Genomic DNA, 20061 nt, shown 5'->3' on the forward strand with positions numbered 1-20061 from the left:
GCTGATGCGTCAAAAGACCAAGGATTTCTTTATTGCTAAATCCTATCCTAAAGTATGATTTAACTAAATCCACCACATCCATTTCTTGCATTAATTAAGCATAATGTAAATTTTTTCCCTCTCGAAATATTTCTACTTTACTCTGGCAATATAATACTTTATTCTCGCAATGCTACAACTTTATTCTTGTAATTTTGTCTTTATTCTTAAAATATTAGGATTTTAATCTCATAATGCTACGACTTTATTCTTGAAACTTTGTGACTTTATTCTCGTAAAAGGCATGTTACCAGATTAAATTCTAAATGTTTTGAGAATAATCTCGTAAAACTATGACTTTTTTCTCGAAATCTTAAGCTTTTTTTCCCTTTTTTTTTGCGTGACACTAAAATGCCTTCGTATGAAGTTATTGTTTATTCTGGTGCCGTATGATAACCCCACCCCATTGTAATGCATTATACTATTATAGGTGGCTGCGCCATGATTACATCATGATGGCGCCGCGGATGGCCGCCTCGGTGTGGAGCACTTCTATTGTTTTGTTGTTTTTGTCCTGTGTTTAGTAATCTTTTTCCAGTCAGTTTTACCAGAGATGGACTGCTGAACATTCGACAGCATATACCAGTCAATCTTTTCCTGGATTTTGAATATTCGGACGTTTTGTTTGACATTTTAGTCAGAGGCGCGGTTGTGTTATTTAAACGCGCTATGAGACACAGGTGAGGGAGACGAGCAGGCGCGCTGGTCAAGCTCCGTCGGCGAGGCTTTCGAACAACGCTGCCGAGCATTCATCTTGCAAATCTCTGCTCTCTTCCTAACAAAACAGACGAACTACATCTCCTCAACCGTACAAACAAGGACTTTTCAACATCTGCTGCCTTGTGCTTCACAGAAACCTGACTGAGTGAAGCCAATCCGGACAGCGCGTTACATCTGCTGGGCTTTCACCTGTTTAGAGCGGATCGCATCGCGGAGTTAACAGGGAAAAAGAGAGGCGGTGGAACATGCTTTTACATCAATAAATGTTGGTGTACATATGTAACAACGTTAAAGAGGATGTGCTGTCCTAATTTGGAAGCGCTCTTTATTTACTGTAAGCCTTTCTACTCACCGCTGGAGTTTTCCTCATTTATTCTGGTGAGTGTGTATATCGCACCAAATGCGTGTTTGAATGTCGCGCTGCAACAGCTTGCTGATCAAATCACAAAAACAGAACAACAATACCCGGACTCAGTTATTATTATTCTTGGGGATTTTAACAAAGCAAACCTCACACGTGAACTGCCCAAATACAAACAGCATATTACATGCCCAACCAGAGACAGAAATATACTGGATCACTGCTACACAACAATAAAGGATGCATATTGCTCTGTTCCTAGAGCAGCTTTGGGACTATCTGATCACTGTCTGGTTCAACTTCTTCCAACCTACAGACAGAAATTAAAATCTGCTAAGCCTGTAGTAAGGACTGTAAAGGAATGGACCAATGAAGCGGAGCTGGAACTACAAGCCTGCTTTGACTGCACTGATTGGAGTGTTTTTGAGGCTGCAGCCACAGACCTGGACGAGCTCAAAGATACTGTTACATCATATATCAGTTTCTGTGAGGATATGTGAATTCCTACTAGGACTTATTTAACATTTAACAACGACAAACCGTGGTTTACAGCGGAACTCAGGCAACTTCGTCAGGCCAAAGAGGATGCTTACAGAGTTGGGGTTAAAGTCTTGTACAATCAGGCCTGGAACACACTGAATAAGGGAATCAGAGTGGCTAAAAGAAGATACTCTGAGAAGCTGAAAAACAAGTTTTCAGCGAACGACCCTGCATCAGTGTGGAGTGGCATGAAACAACTTACGAATTACAGGACTCCTACCCCAACCCTGTGGTGGACCAACAACTGGCTGATGACTTGAATGTGTTCTACTGTAGATTTGAAAGGCCCAATCTCACACCCCACACCCAATCTGACCTTCACTTCAAACAAACACCAACACCTCCTGCAACCCCCCTCCTGCTACTCAACCTGCACTTACGATCTGTGAAGATGATGTGAGCCGCGTCTTTCAAAAACAATGGATAAGAAAGCACAGGGCCCAGATGGCGTTTCACCTGCATGTCTTAGATCCTGTGCTAACCAGCTGGCCCCCATCTTCACACAGATCTTCAATAGATCACTGGAGCAGTGTGAAGTCCCATGCTGCTTCAAATGCTCAATCATTATGCCTGTCCCAACGAAGCCAAAAATCACAGGACTTAATGATTACAGACCTGTCGCCCTGACGTCTGTGGTCATGAAATCATTTGAGAGACTGGTGTTGGCCCACCTGAAGAACATCACTGGACCCTTTAAAAAAGGGATCCCCTTCAATTTGCTTATCGAGCAAACAGGTCTGTGGAGGATGCAGTCAATATGGGATTGCATCATATCCTGCAACATCTGGACAGACCAGGGACATATGCAAGGATCCTTTTTGTGGACTTCAGTTCGGCTTTCAACACCATCATCCCAGCTATACTTCAGAATAAATTACACCAACTCTCTGTTCCCATGTCGATCTGTCAGTGGATTACCAGCTTTCTGACGGACAGGCAGCAGCTTGTGAGACAGGGGAAACTCACTTCCAGCACCTGTACAATCAGCACTGATGCCCCCCAGGGATGTGTATTCTCCCCATTACTCTTCTCCCTCTACACCAATGACTGCATTGCCAAGGACCCCTCTGTCATGCTCCTGAAGTTTGCAGACGACACCACTGTCATCGGCCTCATCCGAGATGACGATGAGTCTGCACACAGAAGGGAGGTTGAACAGCTGGCTGTCTGGTGCAGTCAAAACTACTTTGAGCTGAACACGCTCAAAATGGTGGAGATGATTGTGGGCTTTAGGAGGAACACCCCAACACTGACCCCACTCACCATTCTAAACAGCACTGTGGCAGGAGTGGAGTCATTCAGGTTCCTGGGCACTACCATCTCACAGGATCTGAAGTGGGAGACCCACATTGACTCCATTGTGAAAAAGGCCCAGCAGAGGTTGTAATTCCTTTGCCAGCTAAGGAAGTTCAACCTGCCACAGGCGCTGCTGATACAGTTCTACTCAGCGGTCAGTGAGTCTGTCCTCTGCACTTCAGTAACTGTCTGGTTTGGTTCAGCTACGAAATCAGACATCAGAAGACTACAAAGGACAGTTCGGACTGCTGAGAGGATTATTGGTTGCCCCCTGCCCCCCCTTCAAGAACTATACACTTCCAGAGTGAGGAAAATGCTGGATAAATCACTCTGGACCCTGCCCATTACCTATTTGAACTGTTGCCTTCTGGCCGACACTTCAGAACTCTGAGCACCAGAACCGTCAGGCACAGGAACAGTTTTTTTTTTTTTTTTTTCAGGCTATCCATCTCATGAAAAGTTAAATTGCCCCATTGAGCAATAACTATGTGCAATACACAGTTTAGTCTTTTTTTATATTATCCAACAATATATATTATCATATTATATTATATTATCCTACCTCTTCTGTCATTGCATTCTCTTGCACTGTACATATCCAATTTGTACTTAGATTTGCACTACGTATGTGTGTGTGTATATGTATGTGTGTATATATATATATATATATATATATATATATATATATATATATATATATATATATATATGTGTGTGTGTGTGTGTGTGTGTGTGTGTGTATATATATATGTATGTATATGTGTATGTGTTTATATATATATACACATATATGTTCAGTTGAGCTAAAAAGTTTGCATACTCTTGGAGAATTGGTAATATATGTACCATTTTTAAAGAAAACATGCGTGAGCAGGCAAAACACATTTATTTTATTTCTTATGGGATTCATATTCAACTGTAGGTTATAACTCAGGTGACAAACGACTGAGCAAAACAGAAACTCAGGCAGCATATTCATATAAGTTTGGAATTAATGATGGATTTAATACTGATAATTAACTTAGAAATTCACTTAGAAACATAACCTCTTCGGAACGCTCATGTTTATAATCTGACTGGAACAAATTGGACGCCCCCAACCCCGAAAAAAAAAAAAACCTCAAAGGATCTGCACAAATTCATAATTGACTTTTTTTTTTAATTCAAAACAGCAGTTAAGCAGTAACGGTAAGCAGTTTCCATCCTTGACTTAGCACTGTTCTAACCATTCGAACAACTAATGTCTATTTGCCCGTACTCTCCACCTTGTTGGCAATGCAATTCTCCAATGCAGCAATTAGTTATAAACAACTTAATTAACAAATCACCTTTGGTTGTCTTGAATAACTTGATTAATCGTATCATGATAATAATAATAATGTGTATTGTATACATACCTAGGCTTTTGCTGATATGTTTGAAGTGTCCGTCTCTATAAACAGCCTTGTCTTTTTGCACAACAAACACCACGCAGATGGTCAGCGATGAGTCAGTGATGGTTTTTTTATTTAACCTCTAGAGAGTGCCTGTGTAGAAACAAGGAGTTCAGGCTGTAGAAACCTCCAGTGCCGGCCACTGAGAAATGAAACCAAAAATAAATATAGCTGCAAGCAGCGATGACGGGCCCAAGCACAAATGGTCCATTTCCACCCGTGGATTTCGGAAAATAATACAAGGTGGACATATGCATTTGACATTATTCTAAACAATTTTGAAGCAATGTGAGTCAATATGAGAGGACTATTTTAAAGTCTGTTGTAAGAGCCACACTTCCTGCTGCCGTGGCGCTATGATCGTGACCCAAAATAGTCAAATCCATGTAATTAGCCCCCAAGACTAAACATACATCTCAATTCTGACCTAAATCACACATTGCACACAGAAGATATGAGACACTTCCTGTTTCCAATTTTTCGGCATTAATTTAATGCTCGCCATGGCAACACCGTTCGATATATCAAAATCTGTTTGCAATTTAGCATCTTCAATGTCTTGGCATAATGTTGTCTAAGTGTGGTGACAGTCTCATCGATCACTTAGGAGGCATATTTAAAAGTTCAGAGACAACAGTATACAAAAATATCCAAAATAGCCGACTTCCTGTTTGGCAGAGCTAATGACTATAATTATGAAAGTTGTCCAGCTTGGTCAGAACTATATATGTACCAAGTTTGCTGACTGTGGGTGAAAATGGGGGTGCTACAGAGCCCCCCTGCACGCCTCCCCCTGCAACCTTTGTACAACCCTAATGGCCAACGACTCTGGTGTGTGTGCAAAATTTCTTCAAATTTTAAGCAAGCCAAGTGCCTCAAAAACACCCAAATATAGGAAGAAAGGAATAATAACAATTAATGCATTGCCATGGCAACAGTATTTAAGATATCAAATATCCCTTTAAAATTTTACATCAGCAGTGTCTTGACATTATTCTAAACAATTTTGAAGCAATTCATGTAAACACAAGAGGGCAATTTCAAAGTCTGTTAAAAGTGCCATACTTCCTGCTGCCAATTGGTGGTGCTATGACCGTGACCCATAATAGCTTAATTAATGTAATCAGCCTCCATTACCAAACATACAGCTAAATTTTCATCAAAATCACACAATGCACATAGAAGATATAAGTCACTTCCTGTTTTCTGCATACATTTATTGCTTCGCCATGGCGACACCGTTCAAAATATCAAAAATCTGTTCACAGTTAAGCATCTACAACGTCTTGGCATATGTTGCACAAATTTGGTGCCAGTCACATGAATCCCCTAGCAGGAGTATTTAAATGTTCAGAGCCTGCGATTTTCAGAAAAATCTAAATATTGGGTGGAGCTAATGACAGGGAGTATGAAAGTTGTTCGGCTTTATGAGAACTACACTGGCGGCCAAAAGTTTTGAATAATGCACAGATTTTGTTCTTTCGGAAGGAAATTGGTACTTTAATTCACCAAAGTGGCATTCAACTGATCACAAAGTATAGTCAGGACATTACTGATGTAAAAAAAAAGTGACTATGTGCAAGAGAATGCAATGACAGAAGAGGTAGGATAATATAATATAATATGATAATATATATTGTTGGATAATATAAAAAAAGACTAAACTGTGTATTGCACATAGTTATTGCTCAATGGGGCAATTTAACTTTTCATGAGATGGATAGCCTGAAAAAAAAAAAAAAAACTGTTCCTGTGCCTGACGGTTCTGGTGCTCAGAGTTCTATGCCTACGTGCCTGTGAAGCCGATGAGTTTGTGAAGTTGTAAAGCACTGAAGTGGCCTACTGAGCCAGGAAAAACTTGCTTTCCTGTGTTCTCCGTCCCGCCTGTTGTGAAGCTGTTCTACACTGGTGCCGAAACCCGGGAATCATTGAGGTACGCCCCACGGAGCCCTCTCCCTGTTGGCCGAGGTCCTCCAGTCCCTTGCCAGCCTACATCAGAACCACCAACAATCCCTGCTTGAGCTCCACCAAGACCAGGAACGACGCTTCTTTGAGATCCTGTGAGCTCAAGCAGAGGATCGGCATGCGATCTGGAGCCTTCTTGGCCAGGAGAGAGCCCCGGCTGCGACTCTGGATAACCGTAACCCCCCGCCCCCACCCACGCTCCTGAAGATGGGGGCAGAAGATGACGCGGAGGCTTTTCTCGACCTTTTTTGAGTGGACGGCCGAGGTCTGGAGCTGGCCGCGTGACCAGTGGGCGACCAGGCTTCATCCGCTCTTGTCCGGGGAAGCCCAGCTTGCTCGGTGGCTAACCTCCTGGCCTATGACGACCTGAAGAAGGCCATCCTGCAGCGGGTGGGTCGAAGTTCGGAGCAGTACCGACAGCTCTTCCAGACCTTGAAGCTGCGGAAATCCGGCCACCCGTTTGCCTTTTCCCAGCGGCTCCAAGATTCGTGCTGGAAATGGCTGCTGGCGGGGAACCGCAACGTTGTGAGAGTCATCGATCAAGTGGTACTGGAGCTGCTTATCCTTCGTCTGCCAAAGGGAACGGCGGAGTGGGTCCAGTGCCACCGCCCGGCATCGCTGGAGGAAGCCGTCCAACTCGCGGAGGACCATATAGCGGCATACCTGAGGGCGGAAGAGCCCTCTTCTTTTTCTCTCTCTCTCTCTCTCTCCCCCTCCCCCCATGTGTTCCCCCCTCCCCTCTCACTCTGCTCTCTCTCCAGAGCCCGTTCCTGCCCCGTGGAGGCAAGGAGCTCCACCACCGCGGCCAGTTCCCCGAGCGAGGTGGGGAGCACACCCCCCTGCCCCCACAGTGCCCCGCCGCTCTCCCCCTCAGGTGGAAGTGTCTGCCAACGCAGGTGCGGGTGTGGCGCCTGGGCCGGTCTGCTGGAGTTGCGGGGATCCGGGACACTTCCGGGATCAATGCCCTGTGATGGAGCTGGGAACAGTGGTCCGGATCCCCGACACTCCGCAGGCTTCCCCCGATCGGGCCGGAGCATACCAGATACCGGTAAGTGTCAAAGGGGGTACTCACCAAGCATTGGTGGACACGGGATGTAACCAAACCACTATCCACCAACGCTTGGTTCAGCGCAAGGCTTTGGGCACAGCTAAAACGGTGAGGGTGAAGTGTGTGCATGGGGATATTCACAACAACCCTGTGGTGACCCTTGTTATTAAATTTCGGGAAATAAAACATAGAGTGGAGGCCACGGTTAGTTCCCGCCTCACCCATCCGCTGATTCTGGGGACTAACTGGCCTGAATTTAGAAATGTATTAAAGGGAATATGCACGGATGGGTCCTGCACGAAAGCAATGAGATGTGAGATGTGCGATGCTCTGGCAGGGGAGGTGGAGCCAGGACCGTCTTCGTCTGCTCCACATCAGGATGACATGAGGGGGGAGAGGCTGCAACCCCTCCCGTCCTCGGGGGATTTCCCGAAGGGGATTTCCTATTGGAGCAGTCGCGAGACGAAACCCTCAAGCATGCCTTTGACCAAGTGAGAGTGATCAATGGTCCACAACTCCAGCTGGGTGTCGCCCTTTCATATCCTTATTTTGCAATTATAAACGAGCGGTTGTATAGAGTGACGCAGGACGCTCAAACAAAGGAAGATACAACCCAGCTCTTAATACCATGGAGCCGTCGGGATATGGTGTTCCAGGAGGCTCATTATAATCCCATGGCAGGTTATCTAGGGGAAAGAAAAACACTGAACCGCCTAATAGCCCGTTTTTATTGGCCAGGCATTGGCAGCGATGTCCGCAGGTGGTGTGCGGCATGCCGCGAATGCCAGCTGGTGAATCCATTGGCCACCCCAAAAGCACCATTGCGCCCTCTTCCGCTGATCGAGGTCCCCTTCAAGAGAATTGGAATGGACCTTGTTGGGCCATTAGAGCGGTCAGCACACGGATATCGCTTTGTATTGGTCCTAGTGGACTATGCAACGCGATATCCGGAAGCAGTGCCTCTGCATAACATCTCAGCATGCAGTGTTGTAGAGGCGCTCTTCAAAATAATCTCCCGGGTGGGGATTCTAAAAGAAATCCTCACCGATCAGGGCACAACCTTTATGTCACGAACACTACGCGATCTTTATGAATTATTGGGCATTCAATCAGTCCGCACCAGTATTTACCATCCACAAACAGATGGCCTGGTGGAGCAATTTAATAAAGCCCTTAAAAATATGATTCGTAAGTTCGTGCACGAGGATGCTAGAAATTGGGACAAATGGCTCGATCCCCTGTTATTCGCAGTATGAGAAGTCCCGCAAGCCTCCATGGGATTTTCCCCATTCGAACTGCTATGTGGGCGGCGCCCGCGCAGTGTGCTTGATGTTATGTGCGAAGCTTGGGAGGAGGAACCTTCAAACAGTAAGAATGAAATGTAATATGTTCTTGATCTTAGAGCAAAACTCCACACTTTGGGGCAACTAACACAGGAGAATTAGCTCCAAGCTCAAGAACGATAGAGCCAACTGTACGACAGGGGAACTCGGTTGCGGGAATATGCACCGGGAGATAAGGTACTCGTATTACTTCCCACATCGAGCTCCAAATTACTCGCCAAGTGGCAAGGACCCTTCGAGGTCACACGACAAGTGGGGGATCTCGATTCTGAGGGAAAGTGAACAGATAGAGGGGGTGCACGTCAAATATATCACCTCAACCTCCTGAAATTGTGGAGGAAGGCGGTCCCTGTGATGTTGGCTACGGTAGTCCTGGAGAGGGTGGAGCTCAGACCAGAGGTGAACACAAAACACAATCATTTCACCCCGGTCACTTGCGGAGAAAACCTATCACCGTATCAACTCGCAGAGGTTGCCAAGTTGCAAAAGGAGTTTGCAGACGTGTTTTCCCCTCTACCAGGTCGTACGAACCTCATACAGCACCACATCAAGACCAAGCCAGGGGTGGTGGTGGTACGTAGCCGTCCCTACCGATTGCCCGAGCACAAAAATAAAATTGTCCGGGAAGAATTGGATGCAATGCTCGATATGGGGGTAACAGAGGAATCCCACAGCGATTGGTTCAGCCCGGTCGTTCTAGTTCCTAAGAGTGACGGGTCTGTACGGTTCTGTGTGGATTATAGAAAAGTCAATGCGGTGTCTAAATTTGATGCATACCCAATGCCTCGCGTTGATGAGTTGCTCGATCAGTTAGGCACTGCTCGATTTTATTCGACACTGGATTTGACAAAAGGTTATTGGCGGGTGGAGGTATGGCATCTGGGGTTCCACTTGGGCCACGGGCAAGTGCGTCCCCAAATTGACAAGACTGCTGCGATTGCAACCTGCCCGAAGCCCAAGACCAAAAAGGGGGTGAGACAGTTCCTGGGGCTGGCTGGCTATTATAAGAGATTCGTGCCTAATTATTCGGATGTCACCAGCCCACTGACTGATCACACTAAAAAGGGAGCTCCAGACCCGGTCCAGTGGACAGAGCAGTGTCAACAGGCGTTTACACAAGTTAAAGCCGCACTTTGCGGGGGGCCGCCTTTACATTCACAAGATTTCTGTCTCCCTTTTGTCTTGCAGACGGACCCTTCAGACAGAGGGCTGGGGGTCGTACTCTCGCAGGTGGTGGAGGGGGAGGAGCGCCCAGTAGAGAAGGAGTGTCTTGCCATCAAGTGGGCTGTCCTCACTCTCCGGTACTACCTGTTGGGGTGGGCCTTCACCCTCTGCTCGGATCACGCCCCACTCCAATGGCTCCACTGCATGAAGGATACCAACGTGTGGATCACCCGTTGGTATCTGGCTCTTCAGCCATTTAAGTTCAAGGTGGTCCACAGACCGGGAGTGCAGATGGCTGTCGCTGACTTCCTTTCCAGAAATGGGGGGGGGGGGTGTTAGACAGGCCGGATGTCTAGCCGGCCTGAGTCGGGCGGTGGGGATATGTGGCAGCGGGGGGTGGTCGAGCGTCCATCCGGAGAGAGAGAGAGAGTGAGAGAAAGTGGTTGCACCTGAGCTAGATTATGTGTAACACCTGTCTCTAATTCCAGTGAGCATAGGGAGAGCGGCATATAAGCAGCCACACCACCAGCAGAGAGGGTGAGAGAGTCTGGCACAAAGAATGCCACGGTGCTCCTGAAGCTGTTACGTTTAACCTGTTGTTTATGAAGCTGATGTGTTAAATGCCTACGTGCCTGTGAAGCTGATGAGTTTGTGAAGTTGTAAAGCAATGAAGTGGCCTATTAAAAGTCCTACCTGAGCCAGGAAAATCTTACTTCCCTGTGTTCTCCGTCCCACCTTTTGTGAAGCTGTTCTACACTGTCACTGTATGCAATAGACTGGCATGACTTAAGGTCAATATTAGGGACGTGTGAGACTAGTCGACTAAACGGTTCTGATGCTGCTAGTCGACACTGGGATTACTGGTCAGTTAATATTTCCCCCATTAAACCGATCATCATTTTTACACATTTATGCTTGGCTTTATATTTTTGCAGAGGCTGCGCTTAAATTACTGTAATATTAATGTTGTATATTTTAAATAAAATTAATAATACAAATATTATTTTAAAAAAAAGAGGATATCTGGAGCAGATACAGAGTTTAATTTCACCTAAGGCTGCGCCTGCTTCTACCCTCTCTCACTCATGGTGTGCGTAGGAAAATGTCCTCTTGCTAGACAAGCAAAATCAGCAAAGTAGTAATGAAATCATTTTGATGGTGCGGGAATTAGCTTTCCAAACGTTTGAAAGTTCCTATGGATGTTTTCACATTTGAGTCTTCTTTAAATCTGTGCATGCTTGTACGTTTTTTATCTGCTGTGCAGACTTTAAGCGCAGGATAGCCGCCTCAGGTGAGTCAAGTCCCATCTTTCACTGGACCATGTCGACGTGTTAATTTTGCTCATCAAAAAATGTATGCTTTTGAGTAAGTAGCCTAGAAAATGACTGTTTTAGGCTAGGTATGCCATTTTTTTAATCTGCTGATTAAGAAGGCTATTTTCAACGAGGTGCCGACTGCTTAACAGGTTAAACTCTTATTGTGTGTGCACATCATGTTTAGAATACACTAGGTTTATTGTAGGCTACATCACAGGCATATTTTTTCTATCCTATAGCTACTTTTTTTAATTTATTTTTTATTGGTTAACGTTCTTTACCAAACAGCTGTCATATTATATCAATGGCTGATGCACGACTGCACATCGTGAAATACGTGCAACTTTTCCGTGCATTTTTTTTTCTCTCTTGTAGATTTGGCTTAGTCTAGCTGTTAATTATTTTCAACAATCTCCTGACTGTTTTAATATGTTAAGTAACTTTTACGTGGTGAATTCCGTTTAGAACGGGCTGGGTTGCTCCATTGATCCTGCACTATTCATTCAATTGTTTTCAATAAATATGCCTGTTAAATATTCGCAAACGTTGATTCAGTGAATGCGTGTCATGTTCTATATTTAATGTACAATGATCATAATTCAAGGCAAGTACGTCGCAGATAAATGTCCCTTTTCAGTGGAATTTAGCTTCAGATTTGGAATAGATTAAGTATTTTAAATGGGCCGCATATATACATTTTTTGATTGTTTTCTGAAGGTTGGTTTCTTTTTAGACTAGTCGGCTTAAAAATTTCCATTTAAATATCATTGAAATTAGTCGTTCAGCACATCCCTAGTCAATATTATGGCAAAAAAGAAACCGCTTTCTCTAGAAACTCACCAGTCAATCATTGTTTTGAGGAATAAAGGCTATACAATGCTTGAAATTGCCAAAAAAACTGAAGATTTCATACAAAGGTGTACACTACAGTCTTCAAAGACAAAGGACAACTGGCTCTAACAAGGGCAGAAAGAGATGTGGAAGGCCCAGATGTACAACTAAATAAGAGGATAAGTACATCAGAGTCTCTAGTTTGAGAAATAGACGCCTCACTTGTCCTCAGCTGACAGCTTCATTGAATTCTACCTGCTCAACACCAGTTTCATTTACAACAGTAAAGAGAAGACTCAGGGGTGCAGGCCTTAAGGGAAAAATTTGCAAAGAAAAAGCCACTTTTGAAACAGTAAAACAAAAAGAAAAGGTTAGAGTGGGCAAAGAAACACAAACATTGGACTACAGATAATTGGAAAAGAGTGTTATGGATCTTAACCCCATTGAGCTTTTGTGGGATCAGCTAGACTCTAAGGTGTGTGAGAAGTGCCCGACAAGACAGCCACATCTAATGGCAAGTGCTACAGGAAGCGTGGGGTGAAATGTCACCTGAATATCTGGACAAACTTACAGCTAGAATGCCAAGGATCTGCAAAGCTGTCATTGCTGCACGTGGAGAATTTTTTTAAGAGAACTCTTTGAAGTAGTTTAAGAAGTTCTGAACATTTTTTTCAAATTGCAATTTTTCACATTATTGATGTATAATCAGTTGAATGCCACTTTGGTGAATAAAAGTACCAATTTCTTTCCATAAGAGCAAAATCTGTACATTATTCCAAACTTTTGGCCAGCAGTTTATACATGTACCAATTTTGGTGATTGTAGGTGAAAATGAGGGTGCTACAGAGCGTCGTTTAGCACATGTACTTTGTAGATATCAAATATCAATGCATGAGACAAGTAATTTTTCCAACAATTGTTTACACACAGATTGTTTCACTTTTAATTGACTATATCACAATTCCAGTGGGTCAGAAGTTTACATACACTAAGTTAACTGTGCCTTTAAGCAGCTTGGAAAATTCCAGAAAATTATGTCTTGCCTTTAGGCAATTAGTCAGTTAGCTTCTGATAGGCTATTTGGAGTCAATTGGATGTGTATCTGTGGATGTATTTTAAGCCCAACCTTCAAACTCAGCACCTCTTTGCTTGACATCATGGGAAAATGAAAAGAAATCAGCCAAGACCTCAGAAAAAAAAATTTATGGACCTCGACAAGTCTGGTTTATCCTTGGGAGCAATTTCCAAATGCCTGAAGGTACCACGTTCATCTGTACAAACAACAGTACTCAAGTATAAACACCATGCGACCACGCAGCCATCTTACCGTTCAGGGAGGAGACGCATTCTGTCTCCTAGAGATGAACGTAGTTTGGTGCAAAAAGTGCAAATCAATCCCAGAACAACAGCAAAGGACCTTGTGAAGATGCTGGAGGAAACAGATAGACAAGTATCTATATCCACAGTAAAACGAGTCATATCAACAGAAGAAACCACTGCTCCAAAACCGCCATAAAAAAGCTAGACTACAGTTTGCAGGTGCACATGGGGACAAAGATCTTACTTTTTGGAGAAATGTCCTCTGGTCTGATGAAACAAAAATTTTACTGTTTGGCCATAATGACCATCGTTATGTTTGGAGGAAATAGGATGAGGCTTGCAAACCGAAGAACACCATCCCAACAGTGAAGCATGGGGTGGCAGCATCATGTTGTGGGGTGCTTTGTTGCAGGAGGGACTGGTGCACTTCACAAAATAGATGGCATCTTGAGGAAGGAAAATTATGTGGATATAGTGAAGCAACATCTCAATACATCAGCCAGAAAGTTAAAGCTTGGTCACAAATGGGTCTTCCAAATGGACAATGACCCCAAGCATACCTCCAAAGCTGTGGCAAAATGGCTCAAGGACAACAAAGTCAAGGTATTGGAGTGGCCAACACAAAGCCCTGACCTCAATCCAATAGAAAATTTGTGGGCAGAACTGAAAAAGTGTGTGCGAGCAAGGATGCCTACAAACCTGACACAGTTCTGTCTGGAAGAATGGGCCAAAAATCCAGCAACTTATTGTGAGAAGCTTGTGGAAGGCTACCCAAAACGTTTGACCCACAATTTAAAGGCAATGCTACCAAATACTAACAAAGTATGTAAACATATGACCCACTGGGAATATGACGAAAGAAATAAAAGCTGAAATAAATAATTCTCTCTACTATTATTAACCTTTATATATATAAAAATCACACACATTTAAAATCACACACATTTATACCTATACCTCTCTCTCCACTGTCCCTGCCCGAGAGCCCTCCAAAAACTCCAAATAGTTGCCCCATTTCCCAACAAACAAATCTAAGTTACCCATTCTTCTAAATGACACTTCCTCAAAAGCCGCCAACCTCCCCATCTCCATGCACCACTCCTGAAATGGGGGCGCCCCAGCCAACCTCCATCCCCTTCAAATTATTTGCCTGGCGATCATTACTCTGGTCAGAACTAAATTTTTTATGTGTTTATTCCCCACAACAATGACCACCCCATCGCCCAAAACACAGAGTCTGGGGCAAAACGAAACCCGAGTGCTCAACACGTCACACACAAAACTCTGAACCTTCAACCAAAATTCCTGGATCTCAACACACCACCAAAAAACATGTGCCATGTCTCCATCCTCTGACTGGCATCACCAGCAGGTGGGTGTGTCTTTAAGACCAAGCCTATACAATCTAGAGGTGGTCCAATAGAATGTATGTAAAATCTTGAATTGCATAAGGTGCACCCCTGCATCTCTAGAGGCAGACTTGACATTTTTTAGAATCCTAGCCCACACTCCCTCCTCCAATACCAAGTTGAAATCTTTCTCCAATAATCTCTTGATAGAAGTTAAAGCTCTGTCCTCCAGACTCTGAATTAGCAGGGAGTAAAACACTGATGCCTCATGACATTTTCCAAAAGCACTAATCACCATTCTCAGAGTATCTGCCGCTTTAGGGGTGTATGCTACTCCAAAACATAGTACAGAGCAGGTGGCGCAGCTGTAAATGCCCATAAAACTGAGATCTGGGAATCCCAAAATGTTGAACCAAATTTTCAAAAGATCTCAACACTCCACTCTCATATAGGTCACCAAGTGTCACACTTAATGCCCTGTTTGGACCACTGGAAGATGCCCGGCTGAAAAGCAGTCACTGGGCAGCACACTGTCAGAGCCAAAGCTTTGGATTTAAACCTACTGACTCTGTATCCTGAGAATTTAGAAAAGGAATGAATAATTCTGTGGAAGCAAGGCATAGATCTAGTGGGGTCAGAGACAAATAATAAAATATCATCTGCATACAGCAAAAGCTTATATGCAATACCTCCCGCCACCAGCCCTGGAAAATCATCCTCATCTCTTATCACGGCTGCTAATGTTTCCAAGGAAAGACAGAACAATAATGGGGAAAGAGGGAAACCTTGCCGGGTGCCCCTATCCAGAGTAAAATAATCTGAAATTAATCCATTTGTTTGTACCGCCGCTACAGAGTGTCTATAAAGTAACTTAATCCATACAATAAAAGTATTCCCCAAACCGTATATTTCCAGAATTTTAAAAAGATAATCCCATTCTACCATATCAAACGCCTTTTTGGCATCAAGTGAGATGGCAGCGACCGGAGTCTGATCATTTGCCACTGACCACACGATACTGATCTAATGTTATCAGAAGTGCTACGGCCCCGAATAAACTCCACCTGATCTATATGTATAAGAGATGTCATAACTTCTGGTTAGCCAGAATTTTTGACAATATTTTAACGTCTAGCTGGATCAGCTAAATTGGACTGTAACTCTTACACTCGCTTGGATCTTTGTCCTTTTTAAGAATCAGACTGATCCGGGCTTGTGTCATGGTTGGCGGAAGCTTTCCATTCTTTAATGATTCCGTATAAACTTTTAACAAAAGTGGAGCTAGTTCTCTAGCGTAAGATCTAAAAAAATTCAGCGGCAAAACCATCAATTAAGGCCTTGCCTGCAGACAAGGCCTTAATTACCCCGCCAAGCTCTTCCAAGTTTCTCTCAGAATCAAGAATTTTTTTTTTTGCTCAGTTGACAGTTTAGGGAGTTCTAATGGTTCCACAAAGTTTTTAATATCTTCATCAGTAGATGAAGACGTGGAACTATAGAATTCTTTAAAAGCATTATTAATATCAATGGCCGAGGTAAATATATTACCACCACCAGATTTCACTGAGGGAATGATAGAAAAAGACTCTCTCTGCTTTATATATCTAGCCAAAAGCTTTCCTGCTTTGTCCCCCAACTCAAAGTATGACTGTCTTACCCTGAATAGCCAAACTCCACGTTCCGCGACAAAATAGTATTTGTGGCAGCGGGGGCGTGGTCAAGCATCTCTCCGGAGAGAGAGAAAGCGGTAAGGGCGCTTACACCTGAGCTAAATGATGTCTAACACCTGTCTCTAATTTCAGTGAGCACGGGGAGAGCGGCATAAATAGAGACACACCACAGATAGAAGAGAGAGAGAGCCTGGGCACCACAGACCCGAATGAAACAAAGAGTGTTATTACTACAAATGAGTTTATTTTGTGTAGCGGTGTGCGATTGGAGATTAACTTAGTGGATAACGCAAAGACTGTGAGATTGTAATTGTGCTACAGACGGAGAAAATAAATCCTTACCTGAACAAGGAAAGCTGCTTCTCGCCTCCTCATTACAGTATTATACCTGTATTTCAATCGGGTAAATTCTCCGAGGCCATCAGAAAACATTCGGCGCTTCAGCTCTGCCTCGGCACTTTTAATATTCCCTTCCAACTCCACGAGTTATCCTGCTCTCGTGAATGAGGCATACTGTATGATCCGACCCCTAAGAACCACCTTAAGTGCCTCCCAATCCACGTCCACAGAGGATACTGAGGACCAGTTGGTCTCCATATAAACATTGATTTCAGTCTTTAGCATTTTTTGGAATTCAGGATTTTGCAAAAGGGATACATTAAAGCGGCAACTATATGATTTCATTTTCTCCGTATGTGGCAACACCTATAAACTCACCAGGGTGTGATCTGAGACAAAGATGTTTCCAACTGAGCAATCAAAAAGAGATTAAATGAGGGACTTAGATATATATATAAATCTATTCTAAAAAAAAATCTTATGGACTGATGAAAAGAATGTATAGTCCCTACCAGATGAGTTCAAAAGTCTCCAAATATCTGTAAGACCAAGATTTGTACACGTTTGAAGCGTCAATGTTGCTTTAGGGGCTTACACACTTTTGCTTCCCTATGATCAAGGATGGAGTCCATCAATAGGTTAAAGTCTCCTCCCAATATTATATCATGAGGCGTGCCAGCGGCTTGCAACATCTCTCCAAGATCTATAAAAAAAAGCCCTGATCATCAATGTTAGGTGCATACATATTAGCCAAAATCAACCTTTGCCCCTGAATTTCTGTCAAAACAATAATGACTCTTCCTAATTTATCTTTAATCTGTTTGAGACATTTGAATTGTAGATGCTTACTTAGTGTAATGACTCCCCTGCTCTTACTTGAGCCAGCACTAAAGAAAACATGTCCACCCCATATCTTCCCAAATTTTTTAGCTTCCTGTGGGTAAAGATGCATTTTTTCCAAGGAACACTATATCATATTTCTTACATTTAAGAAAATAAATAACCTTCCATCTTTTTATGGGGTTCCCAAACCCATTCACATTCCATGTGGAGAGAGACAATCCACTCATATTAACATTTGACATTTTGACTAGAGCCCGACCGATATGGGATTTTTGAGACCAATACAATACCGATTTTAGAGAGGGAAAATTCACCGATTACCGATATGGTGGCCGATATATTAAATTTTTGAGCTGGAATGAAAACAGATCTTTTCTATGTGGATTGTGCACCGATTTTGCACCAATATGACTATGCAAAGGTACTCAGAAGGCTGCTTTCTTAAACAAATATTTTTATCAAAGAACACTTCACATTATTATTATACATTGTCAACAAATTATAGAAATGAACACTGAGAAAATAAAGAAAAAATAAAAATACAATAAATAGTTTAATAAACATCAGTACTATTTAGTCAATTGCTGACCATTAAAATAAAGAATAAATAAAAAATAAAACAAATAGCTAAATAAACATCAGGGGCCGGTTGCACCAGCTATACGTACGTTACAACTTAGCCTAGTTGTGGCGTAAATGGGCACTAAGTCACAAATTAATATTTGACTGTTGCGCCATCAAATTTACACTACCATTCAAAAGTTTGGGATCATTTGCCTGAAATGTTTCTCATGATCTTAAAAACCTTTTGATCTGAAGGCATATGCTTAAATGTTTGAAATTAGTTTTGTAGACAAAAATATAATTGTCCCACCATATTAATATAATATATTTCATTACAAAACTAAAATTTATTTTAAAAAAATTTTTGAAATTGATGACGGACCAAATAATTAAGAAAAGCAGCCAATAAGTGCCCAACATATAGATGGGAACTCCTTCAATACTGTTTAAAAAGCATCCCAGGGTGATACTTCAAGAAGTTGGTTGAGAAAATGTCAAGAGTATATTTCTGCAAAATCTAGGCAAAGTCTGGCCACTTTGAAGATGCTAAAATATAACACAGTTTTGATTCATTTTGAATTTTCTTAGTCACAACATAATTCCCATATTTCCATTTCTATTATTCCAAAGTTGTGATGCCTTTACTATTATTCCAAAATGTGAGAAAAAAATTACAAATAAAGAATGAGTAAGTGACCCTAAACTTTTGAATGGTAGTGTAGGTAGAACACGTAACCCTACATATAAACTAAATATATATGGCAACTTCCAACCAGGAGTAACTGATGGAATAAAAAAGCAGACTCATTTAATGACATCAATGAGCTCATGTTTTGGTTGACAGGGATCAGTCCTTTCGACATATATGATGGCGTTGGCATTTACACTCATTTACATTTACGAGAAATTTTTTTTAAAAGAAAATAAATAAATAAAATAAAATAAACTTACTTTTAAGCGGCTCTTCAGCATGAAACTGTTCTAACGATGCCGTTTTTAGGGTGCGTCGCCCGGTGTCAAGTTTCAACACATTCAAAATATATATATATATATATATATATATATATATATATATATATATATATAGGATATTAAAATGAATAAATGTCTATTTTTCCAGCCTGTTGTTTTAGTATGTATCACCCCTCATTTATTTTAGATACAGTTCCTATATATAATTATTTACACAGGGCAAATATACTATTTATTAAATCTACTTTTATTACATATCCTATTTTAATGTCTGGAAAACCAGACTTTTAAATATTACATTTTATAAATGCAATGACTGGAATTGTTTGGCTGAAGGGGGTACCAAACTGTGAATCCTGAACAAAACAGTTCGGTGAATACATGTTTACACGCTGACAAGGTATGAAAGTAGCTACGTGGTTAGCTAGTTAGCTGTAAGCTCATTGCCACTGAGAGTAAAAGATGGACTTTATTTACTTTCCAGCATTGTGTCTCACCAACTAGGTAACAGCGAAGCGTGAAATCAACACTCACCACACACAATCCACCACCACACCGTTGTCTGCTGAGCTGCAAAAAGATGCTCTGATGTTTACCTTTCAATCTGCTACATTACTGACTGCACTGACAAACTATAGCTGGCTAAAAGCAAACAGATGTAATATACGCTGATACCGATATATCAGTGAAAGGCTAATATCGGCCGACCGATGTATCGGTCGGGCACTAATTTTTACATATTAGAAAAAAAATTGTGTTTAAAAAAAAAAAAATGATAAAGACCACATTCCAACATTAGTACAACAATCAAACCCCAAACTTCCTCCTGAACCAAACAAACAGAAAAAAGAAAAATGTGCGCATTAACCCCAAGCACGACAGCGCCAACGAGCGTCCATCCCTCTAAACTCAAACAGTCCATGTACACCTACGAGAGTCCCTGCGACAACT

The 20061-nt window shown here is 42.4% G+C and overlaps 1 protein-coding gene across 4 annotated transcripts in view; it reads right to left on the bottom strand.

The window, feature by feature from the left end:
- arhgef18a (rho/rac guanine nucleotide exchange factor (GEF) 18a) overlaps positions 1-20061 on the bottom strand; it is a 56161-nt gene that overhangs the window by 26868 nt on the left and 9232 nt on the right. The window contains exon 2 of one of the 4 annotated variants that reach the window (XM_051698482.1): positions 4354-4482. The exons of 1 other annotated variant lie outside the window; for it this stretch is intronic. The gene's annotated coding sequence lies outside the window, so the exon portion shown is untranslated. Of the gene's footprint in view, positions 1-2040; positions 2106-4353; positions 4532-20061 lie in introns of those variants that run through there. 2 more of the 4 variants (XM_051698483.1, XM_051698484.1) reach the window with 2 other exon arrangements.

Source organism: Myxocyprinus asiaticus, chromosome 5 (genome assembly GCF_019703515.2).
Source record: "Myxocyprinus asiaticus isolate MX2 ecotype Aquarium Trade chromosome 5, UBuf_Myxa_2, whole genome shotgun sequence".
NCBI classification, from domain to species: domain Eukaryota; kingdom Metazoa; phylum Chordata; class Actinopteri; order Cypriniformes; family Catostomidae; genus Myxocyprinus; species Myxocyprinus asiaticus.